The following is a 24,472-nucleotide window of genomic DNA, read 5'->3' as shown; positions in this document are numbered from 1 at the left end:
GAGGTCGAGCCTTCTCATTTATAGCTCCTAAACTCTGGAATAGCCTTCCTGATAACGTCCGAGGCTCAGACACACTCTCCCAATTCAAAACTAGATTAAAGACCTATCTGTTCAGTAAAGCATACACTTAGTGCACCACTTAGGGGGCTTCCACACAGGTTATGCATCTTGCTGATATACACTGTGAACATCAGCTACGCTAATTATTTTCTTTATTCTCCATTTCCACCTGGGGATACTCTTCCCGAGGCCCTCAGACTATGCAGAGTCACTGATTCGATCCAAGACCAACGACGAGATGATCCCAAGGTTTCCATATCCTGGACCTGGCCGAATCCTGAACAACTACTGCGATGGTCATGGAAGAGTGGAGAACATGAGACTGTTTCCTATGACGCTCCAGAGACAGACGAGTCTTCGCTGAGGCCAGCTTCCAGCCTCCGCCACTGAGACTGCAGCTCTGCACAAGACGTTTGGCCAGCGGAGAAATTAAAATGGTCGTGCCCAACTGAGCCTGGTTTCTCTCAAGGTTTTTTTTCTTCACTTCCGCCTTTAGTGAAGTTTTTTTTCCCTCTCCACTGTCCCCACTGGCTTGCATGGTTCAGGATCTGTAGAGCTGCGCATCGTTGGATTTGCTCTTCAATATTTGGACTCTCAGTAGTGATTATTAAACCACACTGAACTGAGCTAAACTGAACTGAACTTAAACACTACAAACTTAACTACACTGTTCCTATTTACTGTGACCTTTTATGTGAAGCTGCTTTGACACAATCTACATTGTATAAGCGCTATACAAATAAAGGTGAATTGAATTGAATTGAATTGAATCAATCAATGTCTCTACAAAGCAACCAATGAACCAGCAAATTAACCAACAGCTCAACAAACTAACCAATAAACCAACGAATCAATCAACAAATCAAACAATAAATCAATCAACGATTCTATAAACCAACCAATGAACCAACGAATGAATCAAGAAAAAAAAATCTATCAACAAATCAATAATCCAAACAACGAACCAATGAATCGATCAACGAATCAACCAATAAACCAACGAATCAAACAACCGATCAACCAACGAACCAACAAACCAACCAATTAACAAATGACTCAATCAACGAATCAACCAACGAATCAAGCAATGAATAAACCCACCAACCAATCAAGGAAGGAAGGAAGGAAGGAAAGAATGAATGAAGGAAATTAAAACCTAATTTTATTTATGATTCAAACTACTGTAAATATTTGTACAATTTACAAGCAAAATCTCAGTAAAATAAATAAAAATTATATCAATGGAAATACAAAAGAAAAAACAAATAATTATAATAATTATATTTTATTGCAAATAAAATATCATTGCTTATGATCCAAATCTTTTTAAAGGTAACTGTACAGAAAAGTCATATTTCACACATCAATTAATATATATGAACTTTCATTCATTCATTCATTTTGCTTCTTCCAGCTATGGTTTTGTGACATAAAATTTAGTAAGTGAATACTATAAGTTTAATGCAAATGCAACTGAGCTAAGGCATACTTCATTTATCTGTTCTGTTTACCATATAACCATTCTAGCTCATTTTCTTAGTCTGTTATGTTTTAGTAAATGTACCCTTATGGAAAAAATCAAATGAAATCAACAGCTGCTTTAGTGTCTCTGCAATCATTGAAGGCAGAGCTTCCCCGAACACCCCTCTGACGGCCAAATACTGGAAGACTGTCTGGAAGACTCATTTAATCCCATTCAATCACCAATCACAGTCACTACGGGTGAATATGACATCAAATACAACTCTGAGGACAAATAAATATGAGTCAGGCTAATGGAGATCGCTTGATTTAATGAGTTTTTCATTAGCCCTTTTTTGGACCGCTTTTCCAGTAAAATTATCTAAAAATCCATGAAACGGGATACATTTACTCATGAAACACAGCGTCAGCCATTAAGGCTCATTTCCATCTTGAATTTAAGTGCATTTATTTGTCCATTTGTTTTTTTTTACTTGTTTATTAATTAAGTGGAGAGAAAAGAAAAATCGGAATATGCTGTAAGCGAAAATCTATTTGTTTTAGTCTGAGAATAACTTACACATGTAGATGTACTCAGTTATTTTAACTAAGAGAAAAAGGCTATCATTAATTAAACTTGAACAAATTTAATCTGGGGCGACACAGTGGCTCAGTGGTTAGAACTGTCGCCTCACAGCAAGAAGGTCACTGGTTCGAGTCCTGGATCAGTTGGCATTTCTGTGTGGCGTTTGCATGTTCTCCCCGTGTTGGCTTGGGTTTCCTCCGGGTGCTCCAGTTACCCCCACAGTCCAAAGACATGCGCTATACACTGAAAAAAACAACTCCTAAGATTTACTTAAATTTTTACTTCAATATCAGGTACAATTAACTTGTCAATGTCATGGAATATTTACCTTATTTAGGAGTGTTAAATTAAACATTAAGTAAAAGTGAATTGATTATCTTTACTTTTGAGTCTTTATTTATTTAAATGAACCAAGTAATGTCATTTTCTTGTTTTAGCAAAAGGAAGATTGCTATTATCAATTTAAATAAATCTTATTAGTACGGCCAGACAGAATCTGTGGACATTTTTTGCTATTTCAGCGCAGAATTTTGTTAAAAATCTGCGGATTTATGTGGAATGATTTTGGGAGTATCGTTACTAAAACCTTAATATATACTAAAAAGTAATGCCTTTTTAACTTCTATTTAATGTTTACAATGCAAATCCAATCAGATCCACTTTATTTGGTAAACAAAGCAAGTCTTTTATTTAAGAATACTACTTTACAAACTGTATTGTAAATAAATTATATAAACATTTTCATATTAGTCAATAATCATACTAAAATGAATTTAAAAACTGAATAAATCTAAATTAACACACTACAAATTAGTACATTTGCTGCAACTTGGTTTAATTTAACTTTATTTTAAGTAGATTGATTTAGCAACTTACCACTTTATAACAAACCGATACGAGTACGAGTATTGTAATTTGTGTACTTGCCGATACCGAATACCGATACTTCATAGATCTGGTTTCAATGAAGTTTATTTGTTTTTGTTTTTTTGTTTTACCTGTAGCAAGGATGAACACAAAAATCTTTTAACAGAAGGCTGTTCAAAGCCAAAAATATACACACATTGTTTATAATCCTGCAAATCCAGACCTTATCTATAAATGATTAAGCAAGGACATTTAAAGGACTAGTTATCCTGACATGCGTCCACGACTACACATTACACAAAGTGTGTGCAGTGTACGTTACCTTATGGAGTCACTCGCTTGGCATTGCATATTGGGGACGCATAAAACCCTGTAATGCGTGATTCTTTCCAACCCTATCATATTCACGAGTCCTGCCGTTAATCCGCTGGTTAGGTAATCAAAAAGTCGTCTATACTTGATGTTTAACTATGGGTGGGTCGCAGGTACACAAAGGCAGCCACAAATACGCAACGCATAGGCCTACACTTATTTTTAAAAAATCACGCGACCATCATCTCACAATGTTTAATAATAAATAATCTTTTTTTTTTTTTATATTAAAACAAAAGTGATTTTTCAAGCCAACTGCAGAGAAACAAAGCAACCATCGCGGCAACCGCAGTAATCACTTCTTGCCAAGTTCAGCTCTTTTTTTTCAACTTGATTATTATGCGTTTAATGTTAAAAATCAATAATGAATAGGCCTACAAGAGTGTATCCTGTGTGAGTGTGAAAATTCTAGTTATCCTTGACATTTAATATTACAATTTAAAAATTATGAGAGTCAATTCATTAGATATGACTACAGTAAAAAGTCATTTCTTTCAGTGTAGGTGAATTGAATAAACTAAATTAACCGTAGTGTATGTGTGTAAATGAGTGTGTATGGATGTTTCCCAGTTCACTGTAAATAACAGTCATGATTTCAACGGTAAAAAAACAGTAAAAATGTTACAGTAAAAATCCAAAACCTGGTTAACGGTATGTTTCCTTAATATATATACTGCAAATAACTGTAAATTGACTTTCCCAGAATTCCCTGCATGGCACATCACTTTTTATGATTTTTGTTGACATTACTATGGATCTTTTTACTTGTTTCCCCATCAGTTATATACATTAGAGATTTATGTTACATCTAATGTTCATAAAGAATGTTTATTTCATGACTTTAATTTTATGCGTGTTACCATACTGGTGTTTAGTAGCTGTGTGAATGAAACTGAGCACTTTCTATACACTGATACGTGCATCTGCTTGTGGGAAAAGTTGTTTGTGATGAGCATTGGTTCATTATGTAACCACCTGCATATGGCTGTGTTAACGTGTCTATCTGTGTAACAAAAGATGTGTAGATGTTGGTTATTCAAAATACAGACATATTACCTCTATAAATTAATGGAATACGGTAGTTTACTGTAAAAATTCAATTCAATTCAATTCACCTTTATTTGTATAGTGCTTATACAATGTAGATTGTGTCAAAGCAGCTTCACATAAAAGGTCACAGTAAATAGGAACAGTGTAATTCAGTTTGTAGTGTTTAAGTTCAGTTAAAAATGAGATGTACTTTTATGGTTTGTACCGTATTTTTTACTGTGAATTACTTTTTTTTACCGTAAATTTTACGCATTTATTTTTTACAGTGTACAGGGTTGTGGTTAGAAGGGCATTCGCTATGTAAAACATTTGCTGGATAAGTTGCCGGTTCACATACATCCATACCATGCCTATACACACTCACATTCACATGCACACACTCATACACTAAGGATAATTTAGTTCACTTACAGCTCATGTCTTTGGACTGTGGGGGAAACCGGAGCACCCGGAGGAAACCCATGAGAACACGGGGAGATTTCGGAATTGAACATTTAATTTAACCCAGTGCCGTTCAACTTATAAAATAATAAAATGCTCAAAAAGAAGCCAATTATGTGAGAGAAAAAATTGATTTCTGCAGTTTTAGCTTCCCAGAAGAAGATCTAGAAGTCATAAGTGTTTTCAGATAATCATTACTGTATCTTGTTAAGTAAATGAAGGATCCTCATTTACAGTATTTTCCTCATTCACACATCCTGACACTTGCTCCACCATTGTGAATGAGCTCAACGGCTTCTTTGTTTCCCTCTGAATGTATATCAGCAGCAGTTTTGTTCATCTGATGGGATCAATATATGGAAGCTCCTGCGTTATTCTGCTCTGTTCACTCCACGCTTGTTGTTGATGTTGTTTTTTGAAGTGTGTTACACTTGTGGCCCATTCAGTACAGATGATAAAACATTTAACACACAACTGACCATACAATATTCATAAATGCATGCTACTATTCTAAAGTTCAAACAAGCTGCTGTCAGTAAGATGTTTTCTTTATATTCCAATAAAATAACACATCTTTATTGAACTATAATGACAGTAAAGACATTATTTTGAAATTGTAAAATATAAATGCTGGTCTTTGGAATGTTATCTTCATAAAGGAATCCTGAAAATCTGCATTTGCAAACAGGTTAAGTTAAAAAAAAGAAGAAGAAAATATTGTATGTGTAATGTAGAGTATGGCAGAACATTCTTACTTCATCTAAAAATCCCAATCACCAACTCATTCACTATAACTTTTGTCATAGAACCTACTGGACCCCACTCAAAAGACATCGTATTAATGCCTCTTTTAGTCCTCTCTGTGATAAATGCCCTAACCAGGAAGTTGGATCTTTTTTTCATATGATGTGGGAATCCAGAATGATTGCCTTATTTTGTATAATTGATACTTGATACTGTACTTTGTTTTTGTTTTTCTGTTAACTTCTATTCATTGGATACCCCAGTTTAAAGAGACCGTACGGCACGGGGGTGGGGGTGGTTGAATTGATATATATCATTATATTGTTTTTCCAGCCTGTATGCTTTGTTTGTTGTTTGTAACAATAATAAAAAAAATAAAAGAATAAAAGTTAGTTAAGAATAAAAATAATGTAATGTTTAATGTAATGTGCATAATAAGAAATAACGTAAAAATGAATTAATAAGAAATCAGCATCAGATCTGAACAGAGTGACTGACACTGAAGACTGGAGTTAAAATGCTATCTATCCCTCCTTTGTTTTATCTATCCATTCATCCATCCATCCATCCCTCCCTCTATTTATCTACCCCACTATCTATCTACCCCACTATCTATCTATCTATCTATCTATCTATCTATCTATCTATCTATCTATCTATCTATCTATCTATCTATCTATCTATCTATCTATCTATCTATCTATCTATCTATCTATCTATCTATCTAATCTCTCCATTGTTCTATCTATCCATTTATCCATCCTTCCCTCTATCTATCCATTTATCCATCCTTCCCTCTATCTATCTATCTATCTATCTATCTATCTATCTATCTATCTATCTATCTATCTATCTATCTATCTATCTATCTATCTATCTATCTATCTATCTATCTATCCCTCCATTGTTCTATCTATCATCCATCCATCCATCCGTCCGTCCATCCATCCTGTCTGTCCATCCATCATCTCTACATACCTCTATTTAAAATCACTGCATTGTAGATTTATGTGAATATGCAACAACTGTAAACTGCTTTCCAAAACAAACTGCAATAAGACATTTAAGAATGTTTACCATCAGAAAAACCTCATGCAGAACTTCAAAACACATACAATCTGGTGTCTGAAATGAAAGGGAATCAGTGCATTGCAGCGCTCTGAATAGTTTGTACACAGCGAAGCCGAGAGCAAAACACAAGTCTGACAGACTGTACAGAAATGGCTGCAGTCCACGCTGAAAGCATGAATGTGCAAAAGCCGGCCGAGGAACAGCAGAGCTGGACGACTCAGTTTCTGCTGTACTTTGCCGGAGGGCGGCTATAAGATGAGATGTCTGTGTGTGTGTGCGTGTGTGTGTGTGTGTTTGAGAGAGAGAAACTGCCGCAGTGTCTGAAGCACAGGCTTTTCTGCTAACAGCTGAACTCTCTGTTATTCTGACCATGTCAAATACTCTTGCAGTTTCCCCCTGTTCAGTTATTTTACGCAAGTATTAACTTTGTCTCCAATTTTCTCCTAAAGTCTATCTGTGGAAAGAACACAGGGCAAAGGGAATTTTAATTTAAAATAAGCCAGCTCAGGCACTTCCAGTGAAGGGGAGGTGATAAACAGTAATAAAATGTCGTCAAATAAGGCAAACACAGTGATAAATGAAAGCAACAAACATAAAAAAAAAGCATTACACATAAAAGAAAGTGCTACAATTCATGGGAAAAAGCCAGATCAAATATAAATGATTTAAATCTAGATTTAGAAATGGATAGTGTCAGAGCAGTTTTAATTTCAACAAGAAGATTTTGGGCCAGCTATGGTGAAAGCTCTATCACTCCTTGATTTTAATCTACAGTACACCTGGGAAACATCAATAGCCTTAAGTTGGCTGACTTAAAAGCTCCTGCAGTTGGTGCTCTCAACAAGTTGGAGACATATGAGGGTGCTAAACTATAACTTTATTCGACTTCTCATCAGTGTCAGTATATTGCGCATGTTCACAAATGCTGTGCACTGATGTATACCCCAGTAGCTCGCAGATGACTTCCTCTGTTTAAAATAAAGCACAGGAGTTTCTGAGGTAATATAGCAGCAGTTGATCATCCTCACTGACACTAAAGGCTCTATTTTAACAATCTAGGTGCAAAGTCTAAAGTGTGTGTCTGAATACACTTTTGCTATTTTAAGGATGGAAAAATACGCTCTGCGCCCTGGCGCATGGTCTAACAGGGTTGTGCTTATTCTCCTAATGAGTTATGGGTGTGTTTTGAGCATAATGTGCAATAAAGTAATCAGTGTAATCTCCCAATCCTTTTAAGAGTCAGTTGCATCACGCCATGGCGTATTTGCTATTTACATGACGGACTTTGTAAGTGGAAAGACTGAACACTTCACTAGAGGGAAAACAGTTTAACAGAGCGTCTGCAGCGTGAGGATAAAGAATGAGCCTCCTCCATTCGGCCTCTTTACTTTCTCTTTACTTTACTTTTACTCTTTACTTTACTCCTTTACTTTTGTGGATAAGGAAACGGTGATGTACGCACTCCACTGAAGACATCTATTAGCCTACATGTTTATTTAGTATGTTGAGCGCAAAGATTTGTTTGAAAACAATTTTCTAATTTCCAGCAAATGAATAAAATAAAATTCCAGCATTTTGAATAAACATGTTTTTCAGAATGGTGATATTTAACAAAACCTTTTTTTTGGAAATCTCACAATACACAATATGCAACCATTTTGATTCAGTTAGTTTCGAACAAGTTAGATGGACATGCTAAAATCATGTTTGAAAATGAATTCCAAATGAATAAAATAGTAGCACTAAAAAAGTCTTTACTACCACGTTTTGTTATCAATTTAATGCATTCTCACTGAATAAAGCATTCGTTTCTTTCACTAATGCAAAAAACTTTTCCCCAAACTTTTAAACAATAAGTACTATTATTCTGCCTCCCATTTTCACCAATCCTGACATGCGGCTTCACATTAACACTCACAAACTCGCACTCATGCATGCTGGGATGCAGTCAAACCCATTTCCCAGCAGAAGTGGAAGCCATTATAGAGCCATTGTTTCACAGATGCCCTGCCACAGTTTGAAGGCTTCCCGCATGTTGTTGAGCCGGTGAGCTGCCAACAGATTGGCCCAATTGTACGGTGAGTGGGCAGGTTCAAGTAATCTCGCTGCTGAAACGGCCCGCTGAACCCCCCGAAATGTGTTCTGACACCACAGCGGGAGGCACTCGCAAATTTCGCACTTGAAGACGAGTGGCGGGCCGAAATGAAATTATATTTGAAACAAAACAGTGATTTGAATGACTATGAACACCATTGCTGCGTCCCAGTTCACATACTTATACTACGTTCTAAAAGTATGCACTGTTTTTGTGAGGTACTTTTGAGTGTGTAACAAAAAAGTATGCAAGATTTGGGACATACTACTTCCTCACAAGTGGACTGATATGTTGCTTTGTTAGGTGCCTTGTCAATCATCTCGACATATCATTTACATTTCTATGCAAAGAATTGGTGGTTCGATCCTAGCTCAGACTGGGTTGGGTGGATTAAATGTGGGGGCTCGTCCGGGATGGAAATGAGGTTTAGAGGGGTGGGTGTAACGGTGACCAGCTAGCAAAGTGCTTTGCATGTAAACCTCACTCCTCTGACCTCTAAAGGTGCTCTAGGGACAGACGCTAGAGACCATGGTCTTTAGCAACCAACTCCCATGCAAAGAATCTCCGGTTCGATCCTAGCTCAGATCAGGTTAGGTGCAGTAGGACCTGTGGATTAAATGTGGGGGCTCGTCCGGGATGGAAGTGAGTTTTAGAGGGGTGGGTGTAACGGTGGCCAGCTAGCAAAGTGCTATGCAGGTAAACCTCACTCCTCTGACCTCTAAAGGTGCTTTAGCGACAGACGCTAGACGCCATGCTCTTTAGCAATCAACTCCCATGCAAACAATCACTAGTTAGATCCCAGCTCAGACCGGGTTGGGTGCATTAGGACCGGTGTATTACACGTGGGGGCTCGTCCGGGATGGGAGTGAGGTTTAGGGGGGTGGGTGTAACTGAGACCAGCTAGCAAAGTGATATGCAGATAAACCTCACTCCTCTGATATCTAAAGGTGCTGTAGTGACAGACGCTAGAGGCCATGGTCTTTAGCAAACGACACCAATGCAAAGAATTGCCAGTTCGATCCCAGCTCAGACTGGGTTGGGTGCAGTAGGACTGGTGGGTTACAGTTCTTTCATATTCGATTATTTATTACTTATCCTTATTGAAGATTCAGTTGTGTGTTAATCTGCCATTCACAATTCTTTCATGCAGAGGAATCCCCTCAGGTGTTTGGGTAATTATGCAGAATCCAGCATGTCCAAACACGTTCTTTATATAAGTTCACCTTCGTGTTGCAGATGAAATATAACATGGAAAACGTGATTTAGATGTGGCTAGATATTAATTAATAGTCATTCAAACAAATTTACTGAAGCCTCCTTACTTGACGATTGGTCTCACATGTCTGTCATGTATGTAGTTTATTCACACCTTTCCCCCGAGTTTGTAGTTCTAACCGCAATGCATGTGGGCAATGTCATCAATTACATTACAGACGGTTCTACACTTCGAATTTCTAATGGAAATAGTAAACTATCCGGGAACTCTTGGTGTACTCTTTTCAACATACTAGGATTAGTATGTGGATAGTATGCGAATTGGGATGCAGCATACTTCTTATGCTCTGAAAATGCTGGGGTATTGTAGCGATTAAACAATTGTAACAATGTTGTAACAATGTAACAAGTTGTAAATTAAATCTTAATTACATATTTTACAGCCTTTTTTTATAGTGTAAACACAATACAGATATGGAAAAAATAATGCTTGTAAATGGTAATTTCTCTGAATGTAATCTCTCTGAATTGGATTTACTATTTTATTTTAAGTGGTTGTAAAGAATTTATTTGGTCTGAATATAAACAAACAAATAAAGTTGAAAATTACTACATTTAATTTGTTTGTTTAAACACATATAAATTGTTAGCAACAATTTAGCAGAAATCCTTTTTTTTCAGTGTACAGTAGGTTTGGGTTTGAGTAAAAAGTATTTTTTGGTTTATTCTAGACTCAAAAAAAAAGTTGTTGAATTAACATGATTTAATCGTAGCACCCAATGTGGAGCTAATCAAATCAAGTAAACTTGAAATGCTTTGAATGCGTGTTATGTACACAATGTACACCTGTAGATCAAACATGATTTTAGCATGTCCATTTAACTTGTTTGAAACTAACTGAATCAAAATGGTTGCATATTGTGTGTATTGTGAGATTTACTAAAAAAGGTTTTGTTAAACATCACCATTCCGAAGAACATGTTAATTCAACAAATCAATTTTTAGAACATCAGTTGAACATGATGCAATCATGTTGTGCTCAAGAAATAGCTACTATGGCAATCAATCAACATGATTTGGCAAGGCAACGCAAGTTTATTTATATAGCACATATAATACACAATGGTAATTCAAAGTGTTTTAAATAAACAAGAATAAAAGAAACAAGAGAATTAAAAATGATTAAAACAGATAAAAACAGATTAAAATTTCTTAAAACAAGTTATAAAAATGAAAAAGAAAAGAAAGAATGAAAGAAAGAAGTTTTAGTTTTAGAACAACATTTAAAATAATTTTTGGATTGTATCAAGGTCTGATAACATTATTTCTAAATTTTTCCAAATGAATTTCAAATAAAGATAGTCATTTAGAGCAAATTGTGTTCAGAAAAAAATTATTTATCCAATAATTTTCACTTTTGTTGGGATTTAAAGTCAATGCCATTAAACAAAATATTACTTTTTTGTACAAATGACAAATATTTGGAAATTATTTGTTTATATAAACATGCCTGATGGTATTTTTACAAACTTTAAAATATTAGATCTAGAGAACAAATGAAAAACTAAAATTCAACTCAAACACATAATTATAAATTGACAAATGGGTACATTTCTAGAGAAAATAATGTCGAGTTCAGGCTGCTGGATTTTCAAAGTAGTCGTGTCACAGATGTTTTCACACTGCATGACTATCTGGGTTAGCGTTCTGTCTGTGTTTACACTGTAGGATGGATCGGCGATAGGAGGTTTCAAATTGCATGACCTGAAAATATGAAGAATCGCCGACAACTTTGTCCAAACTACATCTCACAACCAAACAACCACGAGAAGTGACATGAAACAATGCATTATATATATATATATATATATATATATATATATATATATATATATATATATATATATATATATATATATATGCAGTCATATATATATATATATATATATATATATATATATATATATATATATATATATATATATATATATATATATATATATGCTGTCATATATATATATATATATATATATATATATATATATATATATATATATATGCATATGCGTAATATATCTTAACTAATCTGTTATTAACTACATAATGAAAAAAGAAGGCTTTAGCTTTAGAAAACGCACTTATTTTGCTCACCTGACTTTTGAAGAGAATTAGCCATTTCTCCTCAACTTCTTTTTACTTTTCGACACGGTTGTAATATTGCTCAGATGACACGTCAAACAGACACGGGTGCTCCTGCCAAATTTCCACTAGTTTGTCCTCCATTTCTTGGGTCCACCCCCCACCCCCCCATTGTCACGGTTGTAGGTGTGTGCGCACTTCTGAGTGTCTGTTGGTCACATGGTTTTGTTTTGGTGTTCCACGTGTGTCTGTTACGTCAGTGTTAGGTCACGTGCTATGTGGAGTTCGGCTGTCCTGATTAGCCTGCCAGCTGCGACTCGTTATTTCGGCTATATTTGGACAGCACGTCTCTTGTCTCGTGTCAGTTCGTTGTTATTTTTGATTTGCTCTCTGTCTGTGTTCAGGGCTGCTGTGGAGTATCGTCTGACACCTGAGCTTCTCAGTTCCTGTCCGTTTTTCCCCGATCCTTGTTCTAGCGGGATACCTGATCTTTGTTGATTTATTTTCCGTTTTGTTTTGAACTTGTTCCATGCTATATTGACTGTGTCAATAAAGTATCTTTACTTGCACATTGGATCCTTCTAGCACTCATTCACGCGTAACACCCATCTTCCCGCCGGCCTGCAGGTATCCATACTAGTGGATGCTGCTCTCTCATTGGCTGTAGGTGATCGATACAGAAAATCATACAGTCTGAACTCGCCATAAGGATTCCCAGGTCTCTTATTATTAATTTATTTTTATTTTTATTTCCATAGCTATATCTTGTGAAAGCTTAAATTAATATTTTTTCAGTCATTTGATAGTTTTTTCCTAAATGTAAAAAACAAAAAGAGTTCCCATGTGTTGTCATTTTTTATTGTCATTTTAATAACCCCAGTCTTAATCAACAGCAGAATCAATGGCATTTCCAACTAAAAACCAAAAACCTTTTGGCAGCTCATTTAAAACAGCATTTTTCAAAACTCAACCCCATTGTCATCTCAACACGTAAAACTGAAAAAGAGGTTGTGTATGCTTTTTCTGTCTCCGTCAGATACGAGAGGCGTATGAAAGGATAGTTCAATGTCATCGATCGCTTGCAGGCAATTAATGTCCTGCTTAATTGCTTAAGTCTATCAACGGCTTTCAAATTTGGCTAGCATGCGCTTCTCATCTGGCTTTCGCAAGACACTTCACCAGAATATGCAAATAACTGCCCCGAGTGAGATATTACATCCTGATCTCTAACCGTTACATGGGGATTTGTGTTTATTAGGATAATAAAAAGGATATTTTGGAAAGCATCAAATGCGGAGTTCTTCAGAGACACACACACACACACACAATGAAAATAAGAGTAAAGAAGGCATGAAAACGTTGAACGCCACTAGCCTGCTCTCCCTACTGATTTTTCCCCTCCGCTTCTGTTGCCGTGGAAACAGTAAGCGATGTTCAACAGCTCTGCAGAAAGAGAGAAATATATATATATATATTGGCGGCAGTCTCATTCTCACCCACTGAGAGCATATGTGTGATCAAATATTTGACTTCTGTTTGACACATATATGTGTTCAGATACGCCAGTCGATGAAGGACAGCTGCGGGGGGAGCGGGGGGAGGGGGGGGGGGGCGATTGAAGGACGCCTTGATTTTGGAAATCTTTCAAATAATGTTTATGATTTGTTTTATGATCAAATAAAACAAAATGTTTTACAACGTTATTAATTTTTTGCTTAATGCGAGAGTAAATTGGCTGGCACTGTGGATCAGCGGTTAGCACTGTCGCTTCACAGCAAGAAAGGTCACTGGTTCGAGTCCCGGCTGGGTTAGTTGATATTTCTGGGTGGAGTTTGCATGTTATCCCCATGTTGGTGTGGGTTTCCTCTGGGTGATCCAGTTTCCCCCACAGTCCAAAGACATGCACTATAGGTGAGTTGAATAAATTAAATTGTCCGAAGTGTGTGCGTGAATGTATATGGGTGTTTCCCAATACTGGGTTGTGGCTAAAAGGGCATCTGCTGCGTAAAACATATGCTGGAAAAGTTGTCGGTTCATTCCGCTGCGGCAACCTCTGAAATAGAGACTAAGCTGAAAAAATTAATGAATTACAAGAATAAATTGGCACAGCAGTTGTCAAAATTATTTTTATAATTTTTTTTTCTTTTTTAAATATTTCCCAAATTATGTTTAACAGAGCAAGGAAATTTTCACAGTATGCATGATAATATTTTTTCTTCTGGAGAAAGTCTTATTTGTTTTATTTTGGCTAGATAAAAAGCTTTTTTTTAAAAACAATTTTAAAGGTCAAAATTATTAGCCCCCTTTTAACCTATATATTTTTTCGACTGTCTACAGAACAAACCATAATTATACAATAACCTGCCTGATTACCCTAACCTGCCTAGTTAACCTAATTAACCTAGTTAAGCCTTTAAACATCACTTTAAGCTGTATAGAAGTGTCTTGAAAAATATCTAGTCAAATATTATTTACTGTCATCATGGCAAAGATAAAATAAATCAGTTATTATAAATGAGTTATTAAAACTAGTATGTTTAGAAATGTGTCAAAGAAATCTTCCCACCGTTACACAGAATTTGGGGGAAAAATAAACCGGGGGGCTAATAATTATGACTTTAGCTATATATATATATATATATATATATATATATATATATATATATATATATATATATATATATATATATATATATATATATTAAGGGTGTAACGATACGCGTATTCGCATTGAACCGTTCGGTACGAGACTTTTGGTTCGGTAGCATTACAAACCAAAAGATTCGATTCAGCCGATTCGGTACATTTATAGCTGTGCATATGAGAGATCTTAATCGGTAGTGGAAATTTCGTGTTTTAAGAAAATGTTAAATGTAATAGCGCCCCGTTACATTATTCCTTCATCAGCCCATTTCAGTCAGATAATTCCTGATTTCAGATCCTCTAAAATGGCAGGTGACAGTCAAATCAAGCAGATCTGTGCTGTCTGAAGAAAAGGTGGACACTCATCTTTCTGAAAATAGAAAAAAAAATACTTAAAAACTGATTGAAACTGAGTTCCATATAAAAACTAAATTGTTCTTTTGTTTTTATTTGTTTAACTACTACAATATTATATTTGATTTTTATAGGAAGCTTTTTGGTTTTGAGTATAAAGAAGGATTTGTTTTATTTGCTGCTAAGCAGAAACCCCGGAAGTACAGCTCTATCACTATTTAAAGTAAAAAACAAAAAAACAAAATCATACTTTTATGATGTTAGTTTTAATACATTAAAAAATTAAAATCAGAAATCCTCTGGCTTTTTTCTTTTTTGCTATATATATATACACACACACATAGTGGGCCATTTATATGGATACACCTTAATAAAATGGGAATGATTGGTGATTTTAACGTCCTGTTTGTTGCACATTAGTATATGTGAGGGGGCACATGAAAGAATAAAGTTATTTTAAAACCAAGCACACCATTGTTTTTCTTGTGAAATTACCAATAAGTTTGATGTGTCACATGACCCTCTTACTATAGAAAAAACTAAAGTTGGATCCAAGATGTTTACCCATCTTGAAAAGTTTGCCCCCTCACATATACTAATGTGCCACAAACAGGATGTTAATATCACCAACCATTCCCATTTTATTAAGGTGTATCCTATATATATATATATATATATATATATATATATATATATATATATATATATATATATATATATCAGCCTCCACATCAGTTCCTGAAAGCAAAAAAGGTCAAGGTGCCCCAGGATTGGCCAGCCTAGTCACCAGACATGAACATTTTTGAGCATTCGGTACCCTTTAAATGAACATAAATATACAGAAAACCAGTATTAGAATCAAGAATACACACAGTCTGAAAATAATCGCCACAGTTTCTGCTCTCCCTCCATATTCGGTAATTCCTTCTCAACTGCTCTTTCTAAATAATCTCTTTTTATTTTATGTCTCCCCTTCTCTATAATTACACTTCTCCATAATTACATCTGACGGCTGCTGAGAAGCTGATGCTTTTTTCCAGCTCCACTCCTGAGGTCTCGAGGATCCCTGATGTCCACCGAAACCCACCGTCAACTCATTATCTTAAATCCGGACACCCCCAACTCCACCGGCAAACACCAGGGATGTCCAATCAAATCGTATCCTAAACGTCGGCTGGGGATTTAACCGTTGAAAAACACTCATAACAAGTCATTAATGAACCACGTTACCACGCACTTCATATCACGTCTGTTAAAAAAGCAATTACTGCAAAGCGTACTTAAGCGAGATAGATATCCAGGCTAACCGCAACATGGGAGGCTGAGATTTAATTACGTTACACGGAGATGCTTAATGATCATTTGCTTATCAGGCGATCAAACACGTATGTGTGAAATCCATCACTGATGCCGGGCTTCACATTCGTCTCAGCTATTTGCAGTCAGACTGATTTGTATTGGTTGAATGAGCAAGCGTCTGATTGGATGAGTTTTTATTATTCAAATGAGTAAGCACCTGATTTGGCTTGATTGTTCAAATTACTTAGTTAAAACGAGCTCAAACAACACAATTCTGAAGAATCATTCATTCACTGTCCTTCAGCTTAGTCTCTATTTCAGAGGTCGCCACAGCGGAATGAACCGCCAACTATTCCAGCATATGTTTTAGGCAGCGGATGTCCTTCCAGCTGCAACCCAGTATTGGGAAACATCCAAAAACACACATATATAAAGCGCATGTTTTTTGGACTGTGGGGGAAACCGGAGCACCCAGAGGAAACCCACGCCAACATGCAAACTCCTCACAAAAAGACCAACTGACCAAGCAGTTGGTTGAATGAGCATGTTGGATGAGTTTTATAATTTAAATGAGTAAGCACCTGATTGGCTTGGCTTGCTTGTTCAAACTATTTATTTAAAATGAGCTCAAACAACACAATTCTGGAGATTCATTCATTCGTTTTCATTCGGCTTCAGAGGTCGCCACAGCGGAATGAACCACCAACTATTCCAGCATTTGTTTTACGCAGCAGATGCCCTTCCAGCTGCAACCCAGTATTGGGAAACACTCAAAACACACACACACACACACACACACACACACACACACACACACACTTCAATTCATCTGTACCGCATGTCTTTAGACTGTAGGGGAAACCGGAGCACCTGGAGGAAACCTTTACGCCAACACGGGGAGAACATGCAAACTCCACACAGAAATGACAACTGAGCCAGCCGGGACTTGAACTAGTAAAGTTCATACTGTGAGGCGAAAGTGCTAACCACTGAGCCACCGTGCCGAGGATTTATTTGGGAAACATAGTATTTATATATAAGCAGTTCACTTAAATGTCTTAACTCAATCTATTTGTGTTGGGACAACCTGAAAGAATTGTGTGGAACCCAAAATTTTATACAGTGCATATTGCCAAATCAAATGAAAAGTTAACAGACATGTTCTAACAGTATAATACATTTTGAGCCAAATAAAACAACAAAAAAGATATTCCTTGTGCTATTATTTGATAATTAGCTTATGGGCTGTAAAGGCACATTAAGAGGCTTATAAAGTGAAACATCATCTCATATTTTGTTCTGAAAGTTAATTTCTCATCCATATATTCTAGTTTATACTTGGCGGTCTTGTGAGTCGATGATATATAAAGAATTGGAGGACAATTTTGAAAAAAGAAAATACGTTAATGGTATTGAAAATGAAAACAAAATTCGACTTTCCGTTTTCTGTCTTATGTGAACAAAGCATGTCTTTGGACTGTGGGGGGAAACCGGAGCACCCGGAGGAAACCAACACAAACTGGCCCAGCTGGGACTCAAACCAGCGACTTTCTTGCTGCAAGGCAACAGTGCTAACCACTGAGCCACCATGCCACCTTATATTGTCACCTTAGAATTAGAAGGTTCTATCCGACATTTTTGTCAAAAATGAGTTATTGACATATTCTTATTGAATGACAACTTATTTACATTATGGGATGTTTTTTTTTTCATTAGTTTTTTACATTTTAAGACTTTTTATTTAAAAAAACAAATGTTACACACATACTGTTTGCTATATGGAATGCAAAAACTTTGAAGCTCAATATCTTAAAATCCTTCAGAACGCAGATAGAAGCTTATAATTCCTAGGTGACGATATTGTAATGTTTAAAAAAAAATAAAAAGACAATGACAATTATGATGTGAAGTACAGGTGTTTCACTTTTGCATGAACATACATGTTACGCTGAATGATGGTGGAACATTATTTCATAGTATTTTGATAATATTTTCACAAAGCATTGTAAGCACTTAACTGCAATTTTCATTGTCTACAAACGTCCTCCTTTATAATCAAAGGAATTTATGTAGAACTTATTCTTATGTAATTTATGAGAGCTTATTTACGATCATTGCTCTCAGTGTGATGTAAATTATCTACAGCCTTTATAGTATGCAAGCCTTTTGTATTTTAAATTATTTATTCATCTTTTTCTGATCTTTTGATTTCATTTCTTTAAATTTACTTTTTTGTCATTTTTATTTAACATTTTTATTGTCTTATTTTTCAATATTTGTTCATTAATTTTCATTTGTGTTTTCTTTTTATCTTGGTCTGGTTTGATCATGTGATCTGTTTAATTATCATGAGGCTCCTTAAATTAAAGTCGCCATGAAACGGAAGTTACGATTGTCCTTTTATTCCCACACTTAAAAAAAAAATCTTACTGCCAAAATGTTATTTTAGCTGAATCAAAGAAGCTTTTATATTCATCTCTGACTAAAATGACTACAATATTAAGTGTATAACAAAAAAAATTGTTTAATCCGATTCTCATTGATTAATTAATATTGGTTAAAGTAACATAAAAACATTTGTTTTCATTACTTTGTCACATATTTGACAGCGCATATTGTGACACACATCCAACTGAAATGGTCCTGAAATAAGAAAAAATGGAGGGGGCTGCATGTCCTTTGAGAACTGATTGGATTATTTGAAGATGGGTATTGCTAACAAAATGTTGGAAGATTGACGATTGGACAAAAGTTAGACACGCACTGATAGCCCAGCCCAAAAGGCATTCCATGTGACCAGAAGTGAAGAAAAGTTGTTTTGAGAGGGAGGGAAGGTTACGTATTTGACAAAAGATTATGGAGGCAAATGAAGTTTCTAAAATAATGAAGTACATAGATAGTTAGTTTATAACAAGAACTACAATATTTAAAAAAAATCCACATATGAACAATTTTCCGTATTTTGTGATTTATTTATTTTTTTTTTTATGTTTATTTATGCTTTTGAATTGTATTATGGGACATTGATCTTTCTTCCAACAACTTTTAAACTTGAAAACTTCAAAAACGTGACTTCGTTAACATTTTTAATAGTTTAAAGTGATATATTTTCTGGATTGGTGTTGAATATTACAGTACAAATACTTTTAATAAACTGCCAGCATTTTTTCTGTTTTTTTTTTTATATATATATATTATTTCTAATACATTCTAATATTTAAAACTACTAAAATGTCAATAAAATTCACTTTATTAAACTGTAGAGTTGAATTTTCAGCATCAAAATTGCCAGAGAAGAGATCAAGGTCCTATAATGTAATTTATTCATTCATTTTCCTTCGGCTTAGTCCCTTTGTTCATCAGGGGTCGCCACAGTGGAATGAACAGCCAACTTATATAGCATATGTGTTACACAGCGGATGCCCTTCCAGCTGCAACCCAGTACTTGGAAATACCCATACATTCACACACGCACTCACACACTTGCACCGCATGTCTTTGGACTGTGGGGGAAACCGGAGCACCCAGAGGCAACCAACGTGAACACGGAAGAACATGCAAACTCTGCACAGAATCACCAACTGACCCAGTTGGGACTCGAACCAGCAACCTTCTTGCTGTGAGGTGACAGTGCTAACCACTGAGCCACCGTGTCACCACCATAGTGCACTTCACAATGGTAAATAAACGGAAAATATTTGTGAATCACCAAATTTTGTTAATTGTATGTTAATTAGCAGATATTTTTACAGCGCTCATTTAAAAATAAGAAGAGTAAATTTTACCTCATGCCAACATTAAGATGGCTCCCATGTCCAACATTGTTAGCCTGGCATTGGCAACGGTTAACACCATCTCGCTAAAATATTTTTGATTTTTAAGGGTGCTTTCACATCTGTGGTTCGGTTTATTTGGTCCAGACCAAAGGCAACAAATGATACATTGTAGCATTTTGTGCTGTTTTGGGTCCTTTTCACACCACACTGATTGCTTTGGTCCAAACCAGTCGAAAGGAATACAAATGCAGTCATGTGACAAAATCCACATCACTCATTGGCCAGATGTTATTGAACGTATTTCCTAAACTGCTTTTCGATTGGTCAGAAGTAATGTGTGCGAAAATGTCAATGGAACTCCCGCAAGTAAACAAACCAGGCAGACACAAATTGACGCTTTTTACTATGTAGGGATGATAGCGCTGGCCGATTGTATCCCTGGTCATGGTATACTATTTAGTTTGTATACATCAATTTTAACAAACTATACATTTCGAGAATGAAGCTGCGGCTGGAAAACAATGTTTTAATGCATTGCAAATGGCGAAGGTGCATCGCAAGTCACTTTAGGAGGAGGCGTGAATTAATTTAGCTAAACTGCGTCATGGTCATCTTCCGGAAATATTACCAACGATCCATCAGGTAATGTCTTTCTCTCTCTTTCTCTCTGTTTAAAACGGTTGGTAAAGCGCTGTCAACAAATATTTTTTCTCCACACCCTATTGACCTTATTCTTCAATGTGGAAGTGCGCTCGTTTTTGCGATTGTTTTAGAACTTCCGATTCAGCTACCTATGGGAGAAATGACTAGGAATGATAAACGGCAGAAAACGCTCAAACTACTAACTCTACAAACAAGTGTTTGCATGACAATACAGACAAAGTAGAATAATATAATAAGAACATAGCAGTTTGCAACACCAAGCAGCAAAACAAGCTGTTTTTAACATCTAAAAATGAATGGAAGTGAATGAGACCGGAAGTCTCGAGCCAAAATGATTCAAATGGCTGCGCCCACTCGTACGCGGAGAATAAGGTGAATAAGATGGTGCAGCACATCGGACTATGGCAGGTGAATTAGTCCAAAAAGGTGCAGTACTTTTTGCAGTTGGGTATTATTTAGTTTGGATCATGCTCTAACCACAAATGAACAGCTTCAGGGTTCGTTTGAAAGAGTACCAAGACCTCCTCTTCAAGGAGTTCTCTACGCTGTTTTGGCCTGCTTTTGGTGCGACCTCGAGTGCGATTGCTACATTCACACCTGCTCAAAGGAACCGCACCAAGAGGGAAAACGAGCTCTAGTGTGTTTTAACCGAACTAAATAAGGCGAGTGTGAAAGCACCCTAAGAGTGCGCCGCCTATTTTCAATCACTTTATTCCTTAACAACCGCCTTGAAATGAAGTATGAATTTCAACCCAACACAACATACATTCCATACATTACAACAACAGAGTGAGACAAACTGCGATGTGATCAGCACTGATACACACATTCCGGAAGCGAAGACACCCTTCAAGCAGGATAGATGTGTTTTTCTGCCTCTTAACAAAGACATTTCTCTCTCTTTCTCTCTGCATGTGTCATTCTGACAGTCTCGTCAGATTAACTGCCTAGTTAAGAAGTGCGCTTGTTTGTTTGTGCATGCGAGTGTGTGAGAGTGAGTGTGTATATCTTCATTGTTCCCTGCAGTGATTTCTGTTTCCGCTTCCAGACACAGTGAGCGAGCAGTTAGTGGATTAACTCTCTCCTACAGGGAATCGTGGGCAATATTGTGCTGTACGACAGGCGTAATAAAATATAAGGCCTGTCTTTAGGAACAATAAAAGCTGTTAGGCAGGAGCGCTGGTGTCTGTAGTGCTCTTCAGTTCTGGTGATTAGGGAAATCATCGGAAATTCTACTCCGAAATTACACTATTGGGTTCAGCGCTCTATTTATCTGCAGAGAGAGAGTGGAGAACATGCTGTCGAACATACGAAACCAAAGGAAAGTGAGAGTAGTTGTGTATTAATTGGCTGGTACTGTAGATTAAATTATTTATACAGCATTAACAAACCATTAAAGGGAACCTATTATGTAAAAATCACTTTTATGAAGGGTTTAAACACAGTTCTGTGTGAATATAGCCAGCAAAATTAATGGGCAAAATTAATTAATGCCAATTTTTATAAATCGCACTGCATAAAAACAGTCTGTAGAAACACGTTGACTGACATTTTCCCTTTGTACGTGTCAGAGGGGGAAAGTCCCGCCCATCAGTGATGATCTCTCCCTCATTAGCATAAACAGTATGCAACTGAGTATGCAACAGCCATCGCCATTAGTTTTGAATCTGCCACTATGCTGATACATAGGAATTAGTAGCCCCGCCCTCTTTTGAATCTCATTTGAATTTAAAGTGACAGTCACCAAAACATCACAATTCAGATCAAAGTCTAAAAGGGACAGATTTAAAGAGTTATAAAGCATTATTTGTGCGGTATATTGAGCTGAGACTCATTTTATATCTTGTAAAAAGAGGCATAATACTGCAGGCCCCCATGAAATAAGACTTTTAGCTCAATAAACTCCTAATTTGCTGCTTATTAATAGCTAGCAAAGTAGTAGTTGGGTTTAGGTATTGGATAGGATTAAGGATGTAAAATAAGATACATACTTTATAAAAGCTAATGAACAGTTTATATCCTAATAATAGGCAGCCAATAAGCCAGTAGTACTGTAAATGGTGCAAATTGTTACTCAATCTAATTTGTTACTAATTATACCATAGACAGATGTGGGGGGAAGGGAAGCTAACATCTTGTCTGGATGTTTTTGAGGTGTTGTGATATTCAGTTTCTTGTACGGACGGATGGAATTGTTTCAGAAGATCTTAATAAACTGTTGTGTTATTTTTTGTTAATACCTGTATAAGTGACTCTATGATGACTGATCCACAAAACTAGTCATAAGTGTCTTTTTTGGAATGAATAAGCTTGAAATTGATGTTTAATTTGTAAGGATAGGAAAATATTTAGGTAAGATACCACAGTTTGAATACCTGTAATGTGAGGGTTCCAAAAATCTAAAGACTGAGAAAATCACATCTAAAGTTATCTTAATAAAATGCTTAGAAATGTATATTACTAATCAATATTTTAGTTTTGACACATTTACAGTAGGAAATTTACAAAAAAATATTAAGGGAACACGATCCTCATTCATTCATTCATTCATTTTCCTTCGGCTTAGTGCCTTATTTATCAGGGGTCACAACAGTAGAATGAACCGTCATCTATTTCAGCATATATTTTACACAACGGATGCCCTTCCAGCCACAACCCAGTACTGGGAAACAACTCTCACATTCACAAACTCATACACTACAGCCAATTTAGTTTAATCAATTCACCTACAGCACATGTGTTTGGACTGTGGGGGAAACCCACGCCAACACGGGGACAACATGCAAACTCCACACAGAACTGGCCCAGTCGGAACTTGAACCAGCGTCCTTCTTGCTGTGAGGCAACAGTGCTGACCACTGAGCCACCTGGAAAATCTTTACTTAATATTCTGATGATGTTTAGAATAAAAGAAAAAAAAAAAATCAATAATTTTGCAAAAATATATACAGTTGAAGTCAGAATTATGAGCGGGGGGGCTGTTTATTTTTCCCCCAATTTCTATTTAACTGTGAAAATGTTCTTGCTCTGTTAAACATAATTTGGGAAATATCTAAAAAAGAAAAAAAAAGAAATCAAATGAAGGCTAATAATTCTGATTTCAACAGTATGTGCAACATAACACCGGTTTTGTGGTCCAGCGTTACATGTTTTTTATTATTATTATTTATCTTAAACTGCCAGTATCTATTGACTTGCATTATATGAATCTTTATGGAGAAATAAAAAAGAGTGATATAAATCTTTGATGGCCTGAGGGAGAGTAAATTAACAGCAAAGTTTCATTTTTGCTAATCCCTTTAATGGTTGGTTAGCAACAACACAAAATAAACCATGATTGATTTGGCCATTTCTTCTTGAATTCCTCTCCCTACCAAAGCATCACACTTATCAGTCAGCTAAAGCACATTTTCCATTAGTTTTGGGCTTTTATGACTGATATTTATTTGCATTTGGATTTCAAACAATATTGATGAATGGACCAATGCAAATTTAATTTTCTCTATCAGTGAGAAAACATTGCTGTTTCTTTGTGTGTCTGGTGGCTTCTGAGAAATTGGAAATTGAATGATTGCTTTGTGTTTTTACAATAACACATACATACAAATAAACTTTAGACTTTCACAAACATATGAC

This window comes from Danio aesculapii, chromosome 2, assembly GCF_903798145.1.
Source record: "Danio aesculapii chromosome 2, fDanAes4.1, whole genome shotgun sequence".
In the NCBI taxonomy this organism is placed as follows: Eukaryota; Metazoa; Chordata; class Actinopteri; order Cypriniformes; family Danionidae; genus Danio; species Danio aesculapii.
Note: the sequence above shows the minus strand (reverse complement) of the source record.